Consider the following 17,945-nt stretch of genomic DNA (forward strand, 5'->3'; position numbering starts at 1 on the left):
CAGTTCCCCCAGCTGTTTAGTCCCAGAGAAAAATCACACTGAGATCTCTATAAGTTATAAAGCTGATTGGTCCATTAGGTCAGGCTACTTATTAGCTAACTCTCTCATCTTGATTAACCCATTTTTCTGATCTATTTTAGCCAGGTGGCTCAGTACATTTTTCAGTGGGGCAGCTTACATTCTGCTGCTTCGGTGATCTGGGCAGGAGTGAGAGGAATCAACTTCCTCCTCCCCAGAATTCTCCTGCTCTCCTTGCATCATTTCCACTTCCTGTCTGGGTTTCCCACCTACACCTCCAGCCTGACCAATCAGCGTTTATTTAAAACATGACTGACAGAATACAGACAATTCTCCTGCACCAATTCAGAAATCCAACACAGGACTCAATTGTCTGAAGTTAAGATAGGGGATCAGTTAATTAATTTTTATTTGTTCTGCATGTGTGTATCTCTTGTACCTTGAGCATACAGTGCCTGCAGAAGCCAGAGAACAAATTAGGTCTCCTAGAACTATAGTTATGAATAGTAGTGAACTGCCATTTAGATGTCTGGAACTGATCCTGAGTACTCAAAAAGAGCAATCAATGTTGCCACATTTTCATGTGAATGCTTGGGAAGACACTATACCTTTTTTGTTTTACAGATCCCTTGGAGGGCTCCTCACTCTCCACATTGTGACAATTCTTATCCACCTTTTTATGTCCCATCTGGTGCGGGAGAATTGTCTGTATTCTGTCAATCATGTTTTAAATAAACGCTGATTGGCCAGGCAGGAGGTGTAGGTGGGAAACCCAGACAGGAAGTGGAAATGATGCAAGGAGAGTAGGAGAATTCTGGGGAGGAGGAAATTGATTCCTCCCACTCTTGCCCAGATCACTGAAGCAGCAGGATGTGAGCTGCCCCACTGAAAAAGGTACTGAGCCACATGGCTAAAATAGATCAGAAAAATGGGTTAATCAAGATGTGGGAGTTAGCCAGTAAGAAGCTAGACCTAATGGGCCAATCAGCATTATAACTTACAGAGATTTCAGTGTGATTTTTCTCTGGGACTAAATAGCTGGGGGATGGGGCGGAACAGAAAACCCAAATAACAAACAGGCCCCCTCATGTTACACCCATCTATTAATTTTAATGCAATGTATTGTCTAAAAATATTTCAGTTCCTTTCAAATATTTCATACATTTTGATAAACAAGTTCACCCATTTGCCCTCTTCTTACCTTTCTCTCTTTTTATATCCTACTTGGTTCATTCTTTCTTCAGTTTTGTTTCTACATTCCTCTCTCCCCTAGCTTTCTTACAGAAACACATATAAATATGAGAATTTTTGTTTCTATATAATCTAGGGTCTACAAATTATACATAATATATATATGATTTTTACAATACATAATAAATATATATGATTTTTAAAGAGCATTCCTGTTTTCTTCCCTTCTTTCATGCTCCACATTCTCCTCTGATGTCTTACCATTTGCTTTTGATCTGTGAAGAATGAGAATGCTCACTATCATAATGATGGCTCTAATTTTGTGTCACTCTGATATAGCTTCCATTTTTATATGTCATAATAATAAATAGAATGTATTTGAGTTTCTGTTCTAACTTCCCTCAGGGATGGACTGTGACCTGGAATGGTAAGAATAAATTCTTTCATCCTTTTAAATTGCTTTGGTCATGATGTTTCATCACAGTAATAGTAACCCAAATTAAGACACACCCTTTATTTTCCTATTTCTCTCTGCTCCATGTTTATTTTTTCCCACAGATTTCCTTCTTTTACTAGTTTGCCTTTGGCAACTCATCTACAATTGTAATTTTGTTTAGAAATCTAAGATCTATAAATGAGAGAATATACATAATGATCTTGTTTCTACACTATATATCTTCCACCTACCTCTTCTTCATGGGTCATATATCACTCTAAGCTCTCTGTATCATTCCTCAAATGTGATGACCCAGAAACCTCACTCCATATTAAAGAAATATGATTTTGTGTTAATATACTCTCCCTTCAACAATTTTATCATGTTTATATGCAAATTTAATGTTTATGACAGGAAAATCTAAGGCCCAATATAAACAATATGCTAACAAACACTATGCATGTATTCTTTTAAAAAATGATCAAATGATTTGGAAGTCAACAGATACAGCAGGGAATGACAGTCTTATAGATCACATACAATTGTTCATGCTTTGTGTGCCTTTCTGTAATATCCTCTTCATAAATTATGCCTTTTATTAGTTTCATTTTGTTGTGGTAGAACACCATGACCAAAGTAACTTAAAAAGAAGGTGTTCGTTTGTGATTTCAGAGGATTAGAGTGTATGAAAGCAGAATGGTGTGGCGGCATGAAGCAGCCATGGTAGTTGGAGCTGAAACTGAGATCTCACCTCTATAACTACATGTATGTATAGATGTACCTATGTGTGTATGGTGTATTTACCATAACTGGAACTATGGATGGCTGAGAACTACTTTGTGAATGCTTAGAATTACGCCTGAATCCTCAACAAAAGGAACAAGTGCTTTTAACTACTGAGCTTACTCTTGATTCCAAACCTTTCTCACTCTTTTTTTAATATTTCACCTTCTTTAACTCCTCCACTCCCTTTCTCCTCTCCACATTTCCTCTTTACTCCTCAATCCAAACTTCCCTGTCCTTTTAACCATCCTTTCTTTTCTTTCCTTCCTTTCCCTTCCCTTCAGTTTCTTCCTTTCCCCTCTCTCTTCCTTTCCTCTTATCCAATTTCTATTTTCTTTGTTTCTGTTTTTGTTGTCCAGCATGTTTGTTCTTTTATTAAGATTGCAGTCAAAGGTAGTCCTTTAATTATTAAACTTACCTGGCATAAGTGTTTTTGATTGTGAAGTGATATCTGTTCTGAGAACATTTAGTCATTTGTGGTTTGAGAGCATGATGTTGGTCTTTGAGCTTTTATGCTGACTTTTTTCCCAGTGATTACTTTCTCTCTTTGTTAGCATTTTTTACTGTTAATTTAAGCTGTGTACTCTTGCAACGCACGGACTAAGCAATTTACTTCCTCATTTGATGACTGCCTTGCATGGGTCCCTACTGGCCAGTTCAGCTGCTGATGTTTTATAAAACACTCCTTTGCAGTGAGAACTGAAATGTACCAGAAAGACAGGGCATCAAGATGAAGTCACAGACCATGTCTTCATATTTCTGATGCTTTGGGTCACTGTTAAAAAAATAAATGTATTACACTATCTTCAAATAATTCATTTATAGAGAAATATCTATTTTCCTATAGAAAACCAATAGGATGCAGACATAACAACACTAGAAAAGACATTTTAAATTTAAAAAGTTGTATCATAAACTCTAGTATACATGTGTTTAATCATAGTTTATTTCTTATTGCAGGAGCCTATGGGAACCTTGTGATGACCCAGTCTCCCAAATCCCTTTCAACATCAGTAGAAGACAGGGTCAGCCTGAGTTGCAAGTCCTGTCAGAATATGGATATCAGTGTAGCATGGCACCAACAGAAACCAGGGCAGGTTTCTAAATTGCTGATTTATTCAACATCCACTTGGTACCCTGGGGTTCCTGATCTGTTCACAGGCAGTGAGTGTGAGACAGATTTCACTCTCACCATTGGCAGTGGCCAGGCTCAAGTCCTGGCTGATTATTACTGTGTTCAGGGTAACAGCAATTCTCCCACAGTGCTTCAGTCTCCAAGAAAAACATCCTCTGAGAATCTCACCTGCACCGCACACACTTCCCCCTGAAACCTGAAAGTTGGTGTGCCTTTCTCACTTATGCAAAACTCAAGAGATAGTTAATGAACAGATGGCCTTCTATAACCTTTGAATTAGAGGGTCCTAAGGCGAAAGGAAATGAAGACATTTGTGTCTTTTTCATTTCCTCTACACAAAATTTCTAAATTCAACATGATAAATTCATTATTGTATAATTTTGGAAGGCAGAAGTCCATCTCAAGCATCTATTGGGTGAAGTCAAGAGGCTGGTAGACTCTATTCCTACTGAATGTTATAGAAGAGAACTTGCCTTTGCTTTTCTTAGCTTCCAAAAGCCTCCCTCACTCTTGGATTTCTGGCAGTTTCCAAGTTCTCCTTTTTGGTCAACTTTCTTTTTTTTTTTTTTTTTTTTTTTTTTTTTTTTTTTTTCTTTTAGTAATTTTATTAAATTATAAAAAGTTTCCATTTACGCCCCTCCTCCCAACGCCCTCCCACTCCCCCCCTCCCTCTCCTCCTCCCTCTTTGTCCCCAAGGGAAGTCAGGGTCTCCTGCCCTGTGGGAAGTCCAAGTTCCTCCCCCCTCACTCCAGGTCCAGGAAGGTGAGCATCCAAACAGACTGGATCCCAAAAATCCAGTATATGCAGAGGAAACCAGTCCCAGTGTCATTGTCAATGGCTTCTCGGAAAGACTGCAGGCCAGCCACATTCAGAAAATCCAGCCACATTAAGAGAATCTGGTTGGATCACATGCTCGTTCAGTCACGGTCCATCTGGCCTTGGTAAACTCTCATTAGATCCGACCCCTTGTATCAGTGGGTGATAGTATCCCTCGCAGTCCTTCGTCATTTTCTTCCTCCTTTTGCTCCTCGTTTGGAACTTTGGGGGCTCAGTTCGGTGTTCCAACGCGGGCCTCCATCTGTATAGTCATCCAACGCCAGGTGAGGGATCTATGGTGATAAGCAAAGTATTCATCAGTATGGTCACGGGCCAAGGCCGGTTCAGGCACCCCCTCCTCTGTCCAGAGAACAATCTGGGGATCTCTCCTTGGACCTGGGATCCCATATATAATCAAGTTTCCTGTAAACTCTAATGTGACTCCCTTAGTTGAAATATATTCTTCCCTGATCCCACATTCATCCTTCCTCCCTTCCCCCCATCACGGTCAACCGAGCTTTCTCCATTCCTCCCCTGCTCCCTTCTCTCTAACCCTCTCCCCTTCCAACAACCCTCCCACCACGCCCCCCCCATGCACCCAAGGTTACCTGGGACTCTTGACTATTTCCTACCTCCTGGCGGATAGGTAAATAATCTTCAACAGGTTCGTCTTCTTATTTAGCTTCTCTAGGATCATGAATAATAGGCTCAAAGACCTTTAATTATGGTTAGAATCCACTTATGAGTGAATACATACCGTGTTCCTCTTTTTGGGTCTGGCTTACCTCACTCAGTAAAGCGTTTTCTATGTCCATCCATTTGCATGCAAAATTCAAGATGTCATTATTTTTTACCGCTGAGTAAAACTCTAAAGTGTATATGTTCCACACCTTTTTTAACCATTCTTCTATTGAGGGGCACCTAGGCTGTTTCCAGGTTCTGGCTATTACAAATAGTGCTGCTATGAACATAGTTGAACAAACGCTTTTGTAGTATGTTTGGGCATCTCTAGGGTATATTCCCAAGAGAGGAATTGCTGGGTCCTGAGGGAGGTTGACTCCCAGTTTCCTGAGAAACCGCCACACTGATTTCCAAAGTGGCTGCACAAGTTTGCATTCCCACCAACAATGAATGAGTGTTCCCCTCATTCCACATCCCCTCCAGCATAGGCTATCATTGGTGTTTTTAACTTTAGCTATTCTGACAGGTGTAAGATGGTATCTCAAAGTGGTTTTGATTTGCATTTCCCTGATCGCTAAGGAGGTTGAGCATGACCTTAAGTGTCTTCTGGCCATTCGAAGTTCATCTGTTGTGAATTCTCTGTTCAGATCAGTACCCCATTTTTTAATTGGGTTAATTAGAGTTTTAGTGCCTAGTTTCTTGAGTTCTTTGTATATTCTGGAGATCAGACCTTTGTCTGATGAGGGGTTGGTGAAGATCTTCTCCCAGTCAGAAGGCAGCCTTTTTGTCTTACTGACAGTGTCCTTTGCTTTGGTCTAAGTCTGTGCCTCTTTATAGGTGAATTGAGTCCATTGATATTAAGAGATATTAATGACCAGTGGTTGTTGACTCGAGTCATTTTTTTTTTTAGGTAGTAGAGTGTATGTGTTTTCCTTCTTTGGGTTGTGCTAGTGAAGGCTCGCTAGATGTCTGAGTTATTGTAGTCAGTGTTGGCAATGTTGGATTCCTTGGGATGTAATTTTCCTTCTAATATTCTCTGTAGGGCTGGATTAGTAGTTACGTATTGTTTAAATTTGTTTTTATCCTGGAATATTTTGTTTTCTCCGTTGATAGTGAATGAAAGCTTGGCTGGGTATATTAATCTGGGCTTGCATCCATGGTCCCTTAGTTTCTGCAGTACCTCTATCCAGGACCTTCTGGCTTTCATGGTTTCTATAGAGAAGTCTGGTGTAAGTCTGATAGGTTTACCTTTATAGGTTACTTGACCTTTTTCCTTTGCAGCTCTTAATATCCTTTCTTTAATCTGACTGCTTTGTGTTTTGATTATTATATGGCGAGGGGATGTTTTTTTCTGATCCAGTCTATTCGGTGTTCTGTATGCTTCTTGAACCTTCATAGGAATATCCCTCTTTAGGATGGGAAAATTTTCTTCTATAATTTTGTTGAATATATCTTCTGGACCTTTGACCTGCAATTCTTCTCCTTCTTCTACTCCTATTATTCTTAGATTTGGTTTTTTTATTATGTCCCATATTTCCTGAATGTTTTGTGATGAGAATTTGTTGGATTTGCTGTTTTCTTTGGTCAGGGCTTTTATTTTCTCTATGGTGTCTTCATAATCTGAGATTCGTTCTTCTATCTCTTGTATTCTATTGGTTAAGCTTGATTCTGTAGTCTCCGTTCGTTTACCTAGTTTTTCCATATCCAGCCGGCCCTCAGTTTGTGTTTTCTTCACTGCCTCCATTTCAGTTTTCAATTCTTGAACTGATTCCATTACCTGTTTGATTGCTTTTTCTTGGTTTCCCAGGGTATCATTTACGAATTTACTCATTTCTTCAAACTTTTTGTTATATTTGTCTTCCATTTCTTTACTCATTTCTTCCATCTTATTGTTATATTTCTCTTCTATTTCTTTAAGTGAGTTATTCATACCCTGTTTAAGAGACTCTATTGCTTTCATAATGACACTGTTTTCCACTTCTTCTGGAATAAGGCGTTCAAGTCCTTCTGTCGTAAGATTGCTGGGATCTGGTGTTTTCATGTTGTTTTTCAGATTGTTGGAGGAATTCTTGCCTTGGCGCCTGCCCATCTCTTCCTTCAGATGCTCTCCAATGGCTCTTCCCTCCACTGGGTCTTCTTCTACTGGATTAGTGCCCCTTGCTATCCAGGAATCACTTTGGTCAACTTTCTTTACTGGCATATATAATGTTAAGCTTCATGAAAGGACAATATAAAAAGTATGTCATATTTTGTAAATAATCATTTCTCTTGCTTTTCCTTTCCTATACTCTTTCCCTTCATCTAACCTCATTTCTTTTCCTAGTTTCCCTTTTATTTTTATTTTTTTTCAAAGAGAAATATTTTTTAATTAGAAATGAAAACTTCCCAGTCTCTGTGGTCCATCTGTACTTTTTAAATATATCAGACTTATGCGGAATTTCCTGGATGTGGCATATACATATCCTCACATACATTCAAACATAAAAACACAGATACATACAGTTTTATGAATCTGTAAAAATTCAAGATCCACAAACGAGAGAAAACATGGCATTTGACCTCCTAATCAACATATGTGATCTATGCCTCCTGTCCACGTGCTGTCTCCTCATCTACTTTCTAAGTATGTAGAATGGGATACCTTGCTCTACATTATACTACACAAATGGTATATATGACTTTTGCAGCAAGAAATGATTCTCTTTCTGTCTTCTAATAATCAATAGTGTTTGACATTTATTAATGAAACACTTTGTATTTCAGTGTAAACAGTATAGTAATTAACATCAAATATGAAGTAGTTAATATTAGTTGAATACACTTTTTATTTTTGATTGTATGGATGCTCTGGGGAATTCTGACATACCTTTAATGAGTAGCTGGCTTCCGTTATCTCTCCTGAAACTGTGTGATGCCATATAAAAGAAACACCACCAGACCCATTGTATGATGCCAGTATTGCCCAGATGACAAAAATAAAGAGAGAAGGGAGGAAAGTTAGAGAGAGGGAGAAAGAGGACAGAGAGAGAGAAAGAGACAGAGACAGAGACCTATTTCCCTTATTTGCATAAGGAACCCCCAATTCTTGCAAATGAAAATTAAGAACACATTAAGAAGAGTGTACACTGTAACCAAACTTGTTTCTGATTCAGGAATGAAAGGTTTGGGCAAAAAGAAAAATACTAATTACAATGCAGCACAAAGTTTTTAAAAAGCAGAAATCCTACTATCATTTCGATCAATGCAGAAAATCCAATGAAACTCATGAAATAAAAAAAAAATCCTGGAAAGGACCAGAAATAGAAGGGTTTTTAATGAATATAACAAAGAATATAGGACACAGTTGGTGGTATTTTCAGCCCTGTCTGCAGTTTCTGCATCAAGATGGGAGAATGCTTGGCTCTCTCCCAATAAAGTCAATCGTTCATTTTCTTTCAAAAGGGAGAACATGAGCAAGGAAGTCAGGACCACAAGGGGTGCGTCCACCCCCTGAGATGGTGGGACTGATCTAATGGGAGTTCACCAAGGCCAGCTGGACTGGGAGTTATGGAGCATGTAATCAAACTGGACACTCTGAATGCGGCTGGCAATGAAGGCTGAATGAGAAGCCAAGAACAATGGCACTGGGTTTTGATTCTACTGCATGGACTGACTTAGTGGAAGACTGGTTTGTTTGGATGCTCACCTTTATAGACCTGGATGGAGGGGGGTAGGACCTTGGACTTCCCACAGAGCAGGGAAGCCTGACTGCTCTTAGGACTAGAGAGGGAGGGGGAGGTGAGAAGGGGGATGAAAAAGGGAGGTGGGGAAGAGGTGGAAGTTTTTAAGAAAGAAAGAAAGAAAGAAAGAAAGAAAGAAAGAAAGAAAGAAAGAAAAGAAAGAAAGGAAGGAAGGAAGGAAGGAAGGAAGGAAGGAAGGAAGGAAGGAAGGAAGGAAGGAAGGAAGGAAGGAATTGAAGCAGGTTGCCACAGAGACAAATGTTCATAGTTGCAAAAAAAGTAATATTTTGTCAGATCATCTTGATTAAAAACTTAAAAAAAATAGTCAAACAGTACACAGACAGCTGACAGTTCACACTGTACTGTGAATAATATGGAAAAACAGAACACGGTGATGGGTGTTTTGAATAAGTCTTCACTCATGAGGAACCAATGTACTGATTAAGATGACTATCTACAACAACCTGAGTCCACCTGGTGGGGACTGTGTCTGTTGAGTTTCTCCTTGAAGAGGATGCTGAGAAGGCCCTTAAGGAGTTGAATAACCTTGGCTTAAATGAGCAGCTGTTCCATAAACAGCTGTACTGGATGACAGTCTTCAGAAAAGCCTGCTGGCTCTAGTACAAAATGGGAGAGTGCACAGGAGAGGCTTCAGCACCGTCATGCATCAAGAGAGCTGCTATGGGAGATATATGTGTGCCAGCTCAAGTGGCATAGACATAGGCCACCGTCCTTGAAGCTGGTTATTGATCTAGAGACCAGGGTGCTGGTGGCAAAAAATGTGGTGAATGCTAAGAGGGTATCAGATCTGAGCCATCCTGAGTTAAGCATTTTTACTGTTTCTGCTAGACAGTGTTGTAATTGATTGGCAAACCAGTTCATAATGGGATTTAAAAATTGCAAAGTAACAATGATGGGTTTCTGAATGAAATTTGCAGTGACTCAGTAAAACAAAATAGAAAAAAGAATATAATGATAAAAGCATCTCTGTAATTATACTAAGTGAGAAAAGTACCTAAGATTCTCAAATCTGAAATGAGAAATGATAGATGGCCACTCTCTCACTCACATTTATTGTAATGTTCAAATCTCAGTCTTAGGAAAAAGGCAAAAGGGATATAGATAGTAAATAAAAGGTAAAATTACAACAATGTGTTCTTATAATTAAAAAACTCTCAAAACCCCACCAGAAAACTCTTAGATCTAAAATACTTTAAGTAAAACATAGGATATAAATGTAGAGATGACATAATACAGTCAGTAGCTTTTCTGATTAACTGTAACAAATTTACTAAGAAAAAAGCTAGGGGAAAATTCCATTCACAACTTGTTCATGTAATGGGTCTTTCTCTTCCCCACCTTTAAGTTCCCATATAATAATTTGGAGACTTACTATGAATTTTGAAAGCTCGGTAGATAGCTTAGGCTTGGTTCTAACCTTAGCTCTTTTACTTAACCCATATCTTTAAATCTGCATTCTTTTATAGGCTCAAAGACCTTTAACTATGTCTAGAATCCACTTATGAGTAAGTACATACCATATTCCTCTTTTTGGGTCTGGGTTACCTCACTCAGTAAAGCGTTTTCTATTTCCATCCATTTGCATGCAAAATTCAAGATGTCATTGTTTTATACCGCTGAGTAAAACTCTGATGTGCATATGTCCACACCTTTTTTAACCATTCTTCTATTGAGGGGCACCTAGGTTGTTTCCATGTACTGGCTATTACAAATAGTGCAGCTATGAACATAGTTGAACAAATACTTTTGTAGTATGATAGGACATCTCTTGGGTATATTCCCAAGAGTGGAATTGCTGCGTCCTGAGGGAGGTTGACTCCCAGTTTCCTGAGAAACCACCACACTGATTTCCACAGTGGCTGCACAAGTTTGCATTCCCACCAACAATGGATGAGTGTTCCCCTCACTCCACATCCTCTCCAGCATAGGCTATCATTGGGGATTTTAAGTTTAGCTATTCTGACAGGTGTAAGATGGTATCCCAAAGTTGTTTTGATTTGCATTTCCCTGATCGCTAAGGAGGTTGAGCATGACCTTAAGTGTCTTTTGGCCATTCGAAGTTCATCTGTTGTGAATTCTCTGTTCAGTTCAGTACTCCATTTTTTAATTGGGTTAATTAGAGTTTTAGTGTCTAGTTTCTTGAGTTCTTTGTATATTTTGGAGATCAGACCTTTGTCTGTTGAGGGGTTGGTGAACTGGGTTGTTCTCCCAGTCAGAAGGTAGTCTTTTTGTCTTACTGACAGTGTCCTTTGCTTTACAGAAGCTTCTCAATCTCAGGAGGTCCCATTTATTCATTGATTCTCTTATTGTCTGTGCTACTGGGGTTCTACCTAGGAAGTGGTCTCCTGTGCCTATATCTTGTAGACTACTTCCCACTTTCTCCTCTATCAGGTTCAAAGTGGTCAGATTAATGTTGATGTCTTTAATCTTAGAGAAGCTAAATAAGAAGGTGAACCTGAAGAAAATCATATAGTTATCCTCCTGGATATTGGAAGTAGACAAGATTGCCAGGCAAACTTGGGTGCACAGGGGGTGGGGGGATGGAAGTTAGAGGAGATGGTTAGGGAGAAGGGAGAGGGGGAGGATTGGGGATGGCGTGAGGGAATGAGATGGGGGAGGAAGGATGGATATGGGAGCAGGGAAGTATATATCTCAACTAGGGGAGCCATTTTAGGGTTTGCAAGAGACTTGGTTCTGGAGGGGTTCTCAGACCCAAGGAGAGATCCCCAGATTGTTCCCTGGACAGCAGAGGAGAGGGTGCCTAAACTGACCTTGGCCCATAACCATACTGATGAATATTTTGCATATCACCATAGAACCTTCATCTGGCGATGGATGGAGATAGAGACAGAGACACATATTGGAACACTGGAGTTAACTCCATAGGTCTAAATGAGAAGCAGAAGGATGGAAAACATGAGCAAGATAGGCAGGACCAGAGGGAACCTTCATCCGATGATGGATGGCGATAGAGACGGAGACTCACATTGGAGCACTGGACTGAGCCTCCAAGGTCCAAATGAGGAGCAGAAGGAGGGAGAACATGAAAAAGGAAATCAGGACCGCGAAGGGTGCATTCATCCACTGATACAAGAGGACTGATCGAATGAGAGCTCACCAAGGCCAGCTGGCCTGGGATTGAACAAGCATGTAATCAAACCGGATTCTCTGAATGTGGCTGACATGGGGGCCGACTGAGAAGCCATTTACAATGGCACTGGGTCTTGTTTCGTCAGCATGTACTGGCTTTTTGGGATCCTAGTCTGTTTGGATGCTCACCTTCCTAGACCTGGAGGGAGAGGGGAGGAACTTGAACTTCCCACAGGGCATGAAACCCTGACTGCTCTTAGGACTGGAGAGGGAGGAGGAGAGGGAGTGGGGGGGAGGAGAGGGAGTGGGGGGAATGGGAGGGTATGGGGAGGAGGGGAGGAAGTGGAAATTTTTATAAACAAATAAATAAATAAAAAAGAAAAAATTCTCATTCTTTTATGTGGCTCAGGTACCTTTATTTTTAATCCCCATGCTGCTAGCTCTGCATCCCAGGAGTCTCCTCCTTTTTCTTAACATCTGCTCTGCCCTGAAAATTGTCTACTATTGGCCTTTCAGCTTTTTATTAAACCAATAGAATGACACATCTTCACATTGTGAAAAAATATTCAACAATATGTTCATTTTAAGTTTATGTTTCCTACCTCCTTCTTCACCCTATTCACAACTAACTGCCTCTTCTGCTCCTGATGACATTTAGATTGAAGCCTTTTAGTGGAGCCAACTTCCCCTTCTAATCTAACCATGACATATTGTTCTCTTTACATCTTATTAATTCTGATATTTTTCTCTTGGTAGAAATTATCACAATAAAAATACGTTGCTTATGAGGTACATAAATATTAGCTTGAGGTTGGAGAGATGGCTAAGTGGTTAAGAGTCCGTTCTGCTCTTAAAAAGGACAAAAGTTCTATTCCCCACAGTCATATGTCAGCAAATAGCCATCTGTCAAATAGTTCTAAGGGGCCCAATGCCTTCTTCTGGAATAGAGGGCCATCAGGCATAAGGATATACATACAAATAAAATACACATGAAGTAAAATTAAGGACATTTTAAAACCATTTTATTCTGAGATAGCAGTGCTCCTGAAACTCACATCCTTCAAAGAAGAGCCGTCAGAGTGCACACCCCATGTAGAACCTCAAAATAACAGAGCATGATGACTCCACAGAGCAAGCCACACAAACACATGGGATACACTAAACTACTCTAGGGAATTCTTTGCCACTCTTAACTGCTACATGGTGACACAAGAGCAGGTATACTTTGAGAATCATGTCAAGTGTATCTTGACATGATTTGCACATTGAGACATCAGCTACAGTGCATATTGCACAAAGTATCTTTAAAGGCAACTTGTCAGTGCCCAAGAAGCAGTCTCTAGTCCAGGTCTCAGAGATGGGGCCAGCTGCTCTCCTGCTATGCACACTGCCACACTGGGTTCCAGGTGAGAGGATGTAGTGTTAGGGAACATCCATTGTTGCAATCACTGCTTTCCATGCTTTGGTGCCCTGGTCATTAAAATTATAGCATTAATTAATTTTAAGTATACCTTTTTTTATTTTATGGCATTTCAGAATGTAGCTCGTGACTGCTGTTTCAGATTCCACACACAATAGTTTTACATCAGGGTCCTTTCAATATATCTGTGACAAAAAGTTATGGTTTTTATTCCAGGTTTCACTGGGGATATTGTGCTCACCCAATCTCCAGCTCCTTTGGTTGTGTCTCCAGGGAAGAGGGCCACCATCTCCTTCAGGTCCTGCAAGAGTGTCACTGCATGTGACTGTAATTATATGCAATGGTACCAACATAAACAAGGACAGCCCCCCAAACTCCTCATCTATGGAGCATCCAACTTAGTATCTGGGGTCCCTACTACATTCAGTGGCAGTGGGTCTGGGACAGACTTCACCCTCACCATCAATCCTGTGCAGGCTGATGATGCCGTTACCTGTTTCTGTCAGTAAGGTATAACTTCCTCCCACAGACCTCCAGGGCTAAAAATAAAACCTCTTGCGTTTGCTACTCAGTGAGTCTCAGTCAGTCAGCTGTGTCTTTCCCCAAAAATCTCAACCATAAAATTGTATAAGTATGGTTTGTAAAAAGGGTAAAGCTTTGAGGCAAACATTTCTTAAACTAATATGTGTGTTTGTTCCATCATGTAGGCTTTCCAATTTTTCAATTTGTTTATGTAATTTCAAAGGACGTTTTTATGTTCAATAACTGACCTGACAATCATTTTAAATTTACAAGACACTTTCCTAATGGGGCGATGAGAAGAATAGAGATAGATTGAGACAGGGAGAAAGAAAGAGACAGAGACAGAGAGAACTGGAGAGAAGTGATACACCAGGGACAAATGATCCTTTATAAATGTATAAATCTGGTGACCTTCTCATTCTTCATTCTCCATCTCTTGCTTTGCATCACCTCCCAATATAACTTAATATAAATCATCAAAGGGCTAATCTAATGATTCAGTTAGAAACTTCATGGTTCAATTAATCCCAAATGGCTGTATATATGAGGTGAGTTCTAACCCACCTCTTTGAAGACAATTAGTAGATAAGCCCTGACAAATAAACATATTAAAGGATAACACCTAGGACTCCGTGTTTGAAAAGGACACATGTATATCTGAATTAGTATACAATAAAAATCTAATAGAAATGGGAAACAGCCACTCACCCCCAGAATAACATAACAGTGTGAACATTAGTAATTTTCCATTTAATTAAACGTCTGTGTTGGACAACTGAAATATCTGGGGCATTCATTCAAGATGAAGACAGCAATTGTCTTCAGTTCTTTCCTGACCCTTGTAGAAAACCTTTTCCACTGTTCCTATGATGATCATTGAACATGCCCATGAACACAGAAATAACAGATCATGACCTTCTTCATGTGAATATTTCTATCTGTGCCTTTGTAAAGTAGAGAACAAATGTGTGAATGTGGGAACTTAGGCAGGTGATTGTGGTGGAAACAGAAGCACTGTAAGGCACTGCTGCCTGTATGTAGGATGTCATAAAATTCACATGTCATGAGCTCTGTGGGAAGATGACATCGGTATAAAACTTGCAATATTCTAACAGTATGTAGTTCATCCTTTTCTCTATTCTTGAGTCACAAATGACCATTAGTTTAGCAGCTCATCAGTTTTCATGCATTAATCTTCATAACTAAGAATAGTGGTGCACAGTTCTGTACTTAAGATCTTTCAACATTTAAACTTAGAGACTGTTAGGTCTGATTTTACTTTTTACTTTAATTAATTTATTTACTGTGAATCATGTTGACTTTATTCCAAAAGCTGGGAATGGAGACTCCTCCAACATCAAGTACTGATTAAGTCATGCATCATTCTGATCTTACTCTAAATCTATATTTTAAGAGTTCCTGTGATTACGTCAGACCTATTAAAATAACCCCCTTCTCTTGAAATAACTTTCTGTTACTATAGCTGCAGAATCCTAGATGCAAATTCCTGCTTTGTTGCCCACCTTGGGGTTAGTGTGCTGATTCCAAGCCAGGAATTTTGGGGTCAGGAAACTGAGAGTTCTTTCTACATAGCATAAGAATAAGTTACCAAATGGTAATTGTATACCAGTTCCTTATGTAGAACTTTTTATGGTTTAAAGCTTAAATTAAAATTTTTTGGCAATGTTTGTTCATGTATGTATTAAGGTTTCACATTTCATCCCACTTAATTTCTGTCTTCCTGTCCTTTTTCCTGTTGAGAAAATATTATTTCCAACTTGCTGACTTTTGTTTCTAACTTTAATTATAGTTACTTTCTGAATGTTTGTTATTTATCAGAATGTGGAATATACTGCTTAATAAAACAAGACCCTCCTTTTCCAGCACCCATAAGTTACTCACAGATCTTCAGTGAAAGATCACATGGGCAAGTTCCCGTTGCAAAATGAAATGATGATGGGAAAAATCTTGTAAAAGTGACCTTAGTTGTAGTTTGTTTATGAGTACACGGGCCATGTCCATCCTAGAAGACACTGTGTCACAGTACAATCCCACAACGTCTAGCTCTTAAGTTCTTTCTGTTTCTTCTTCCATGATGATCCCCAAGCTGTGATGAAATGTGCCATTCATAAATGAGCATTCCACTCACTAATTCTATTAACTTTGACCAGTTGTGAGCTATAAATCTGCTATAAGCACAATTTACTATAACAAGAAACTTTTAGGATGAATTCTAAGAACAGCACCAATTTATTCAATTAAATATGAGGATTTAAAAAACAGTTTATTCCATCCCCATTTAGCAAAATAACAATGGTAGAATCTACCTTACGGCCTATGACCTTTCCAGCAATGGTCTCTTGAGAAGACGTTCAATTTCAGGCCTTACAATTATTATTATCTTCTATATTTTATGTAAGGCAGAAAAAAACACATATCAGTTCATCTTGACCACAAGTGTTGATGGTCTCCATATTTTCTCCTCTTAACATGTCAACACAACAGTGACCTAAATATATTGATAGAAAATATGCATTCATTTGAGCATTTTCCCAAAAGCTCTAATAGCACTTAGCAAAAACCTCAAACCTATTGACAGACTCCCCAAATCTAGCAGTCTAAGTCTTATGTGTCCTATGATAAAAACTAGTAGTTTGGCAATAATTCAAGAATATTCATTTAATATTAGCCATTCATATTTTTCAAATAGACAATCTTGAAATTACAGTAATAAATAATTTTTTCTGTACTGAATGTCTTACATTCTTATTTATAAATTTACTTTTTTCAGAATTATTTTGTAAAAAATACACTTTTTGTCAGGAGTCATGGCAATAATAAAATCAGTTGAATTAGTCAGGAATGTATACTTTAAATTATTTGACAAACACTGAACATGTAAATAATTAAACTGATACACATTTTCGAGTCTGAGTGTAAAATACTTTTTGTATTCATCATATGACAGAACATAGATGGGCAGCAACAGAGTCTCAGATGTTTATCACTAACAGATCCTGACCCTTATTTATTCTGGCTAAAACATAAGCTTTGTTTGTATATATTCATTGTACATAGTGTTGGGATTCATATAAGAAAATTCTTTCAAGATTATGATCTATAAACTTATTTATACCCTGTCCTGATGAATTTTTAGTGTCAAATTGACATAAGCTAGAGTTATCAGAGACGGGGAACCTCATCTGAGAAAATGCCTCTATAAAACTGGGCTGTTGGCAAGATTGTAGGACAATTCCTTAACTTGTGATCGATGGGACCCCTTAGCTCACTGTGGGTGAAGATTGTTCTTGATTGATGTTCCTTCATTCTACAATAATGCAGACTGAACCAGTCATGAGAAAGGAGCCAGTAAGCAACACTCTCCCAAAGTCTCTGGTCAGTCACTGCCTCTGGGTACTATTCCTGTTTGAGCATCTGCCCTATCATCCCTCACTGATAGATTGTTACCTGTAAGTGTAAGAAAACCAAATTCTCCCTTCTTTAAGGTGCTTTGGGTCATAATTTTTCATCACAGCAGCAGTTGTTCTAAGATACTCCCCTTAGCCACTATTTCTGTCCTATGTTACCTTTCCCACAAGTTTCCTTCCCTCTCCTAGTTTACCTTTTACAATTGTAATTATGTTTAAATATTTGAGATTTATAAATTAAGGGGTACATAAAATAGATTTGTTACTAAACCAAAAATCTGCTCCTTGCCTCTTCTTCATGGGTCATGTATCACTCTGAACACTTTATATCTCCTTTCAAATGTGGAGATCCAGATATATGACTGTATACTAAAGAAGGCATGATTTTGCTTTGATGGACTCTGCCTTCTAGACTTATACCTCATATTTATGAGTAAATGTAATTTTTATGAAGAGTAAATCTAAGGCCTCATGTAAGCAATAGGTTAACTAATACCATATATACATTTCTTAAAAACAAATTGATCTGCTGGGCTTTGGAACCCACAGATACAGCAGAGAATGACGGTCTTAAAGACCACATACAATTGTTCACGTTACGTGTGTTTCTTCTTACAATTACAAATCTGTTTGATGGGTTCTCCCATTTTATTAGTTATGTTTCTATGGTTGTGATGGAATGCTA

Source organism: Myodes glareolus, chromosome 6, assembly GCF_982192425.1.
Source record: "Myodes glareolus chromosome 6, mMyoGla1.1, whole genome shotgun sequence".
NCBI classification, from domain to species: domain Eukaryota; kingdom Metazoa; phylum Chordata; class Mammalia; order Rodentia; family Cricetidae; genus Myodes; species Myodes glareolus.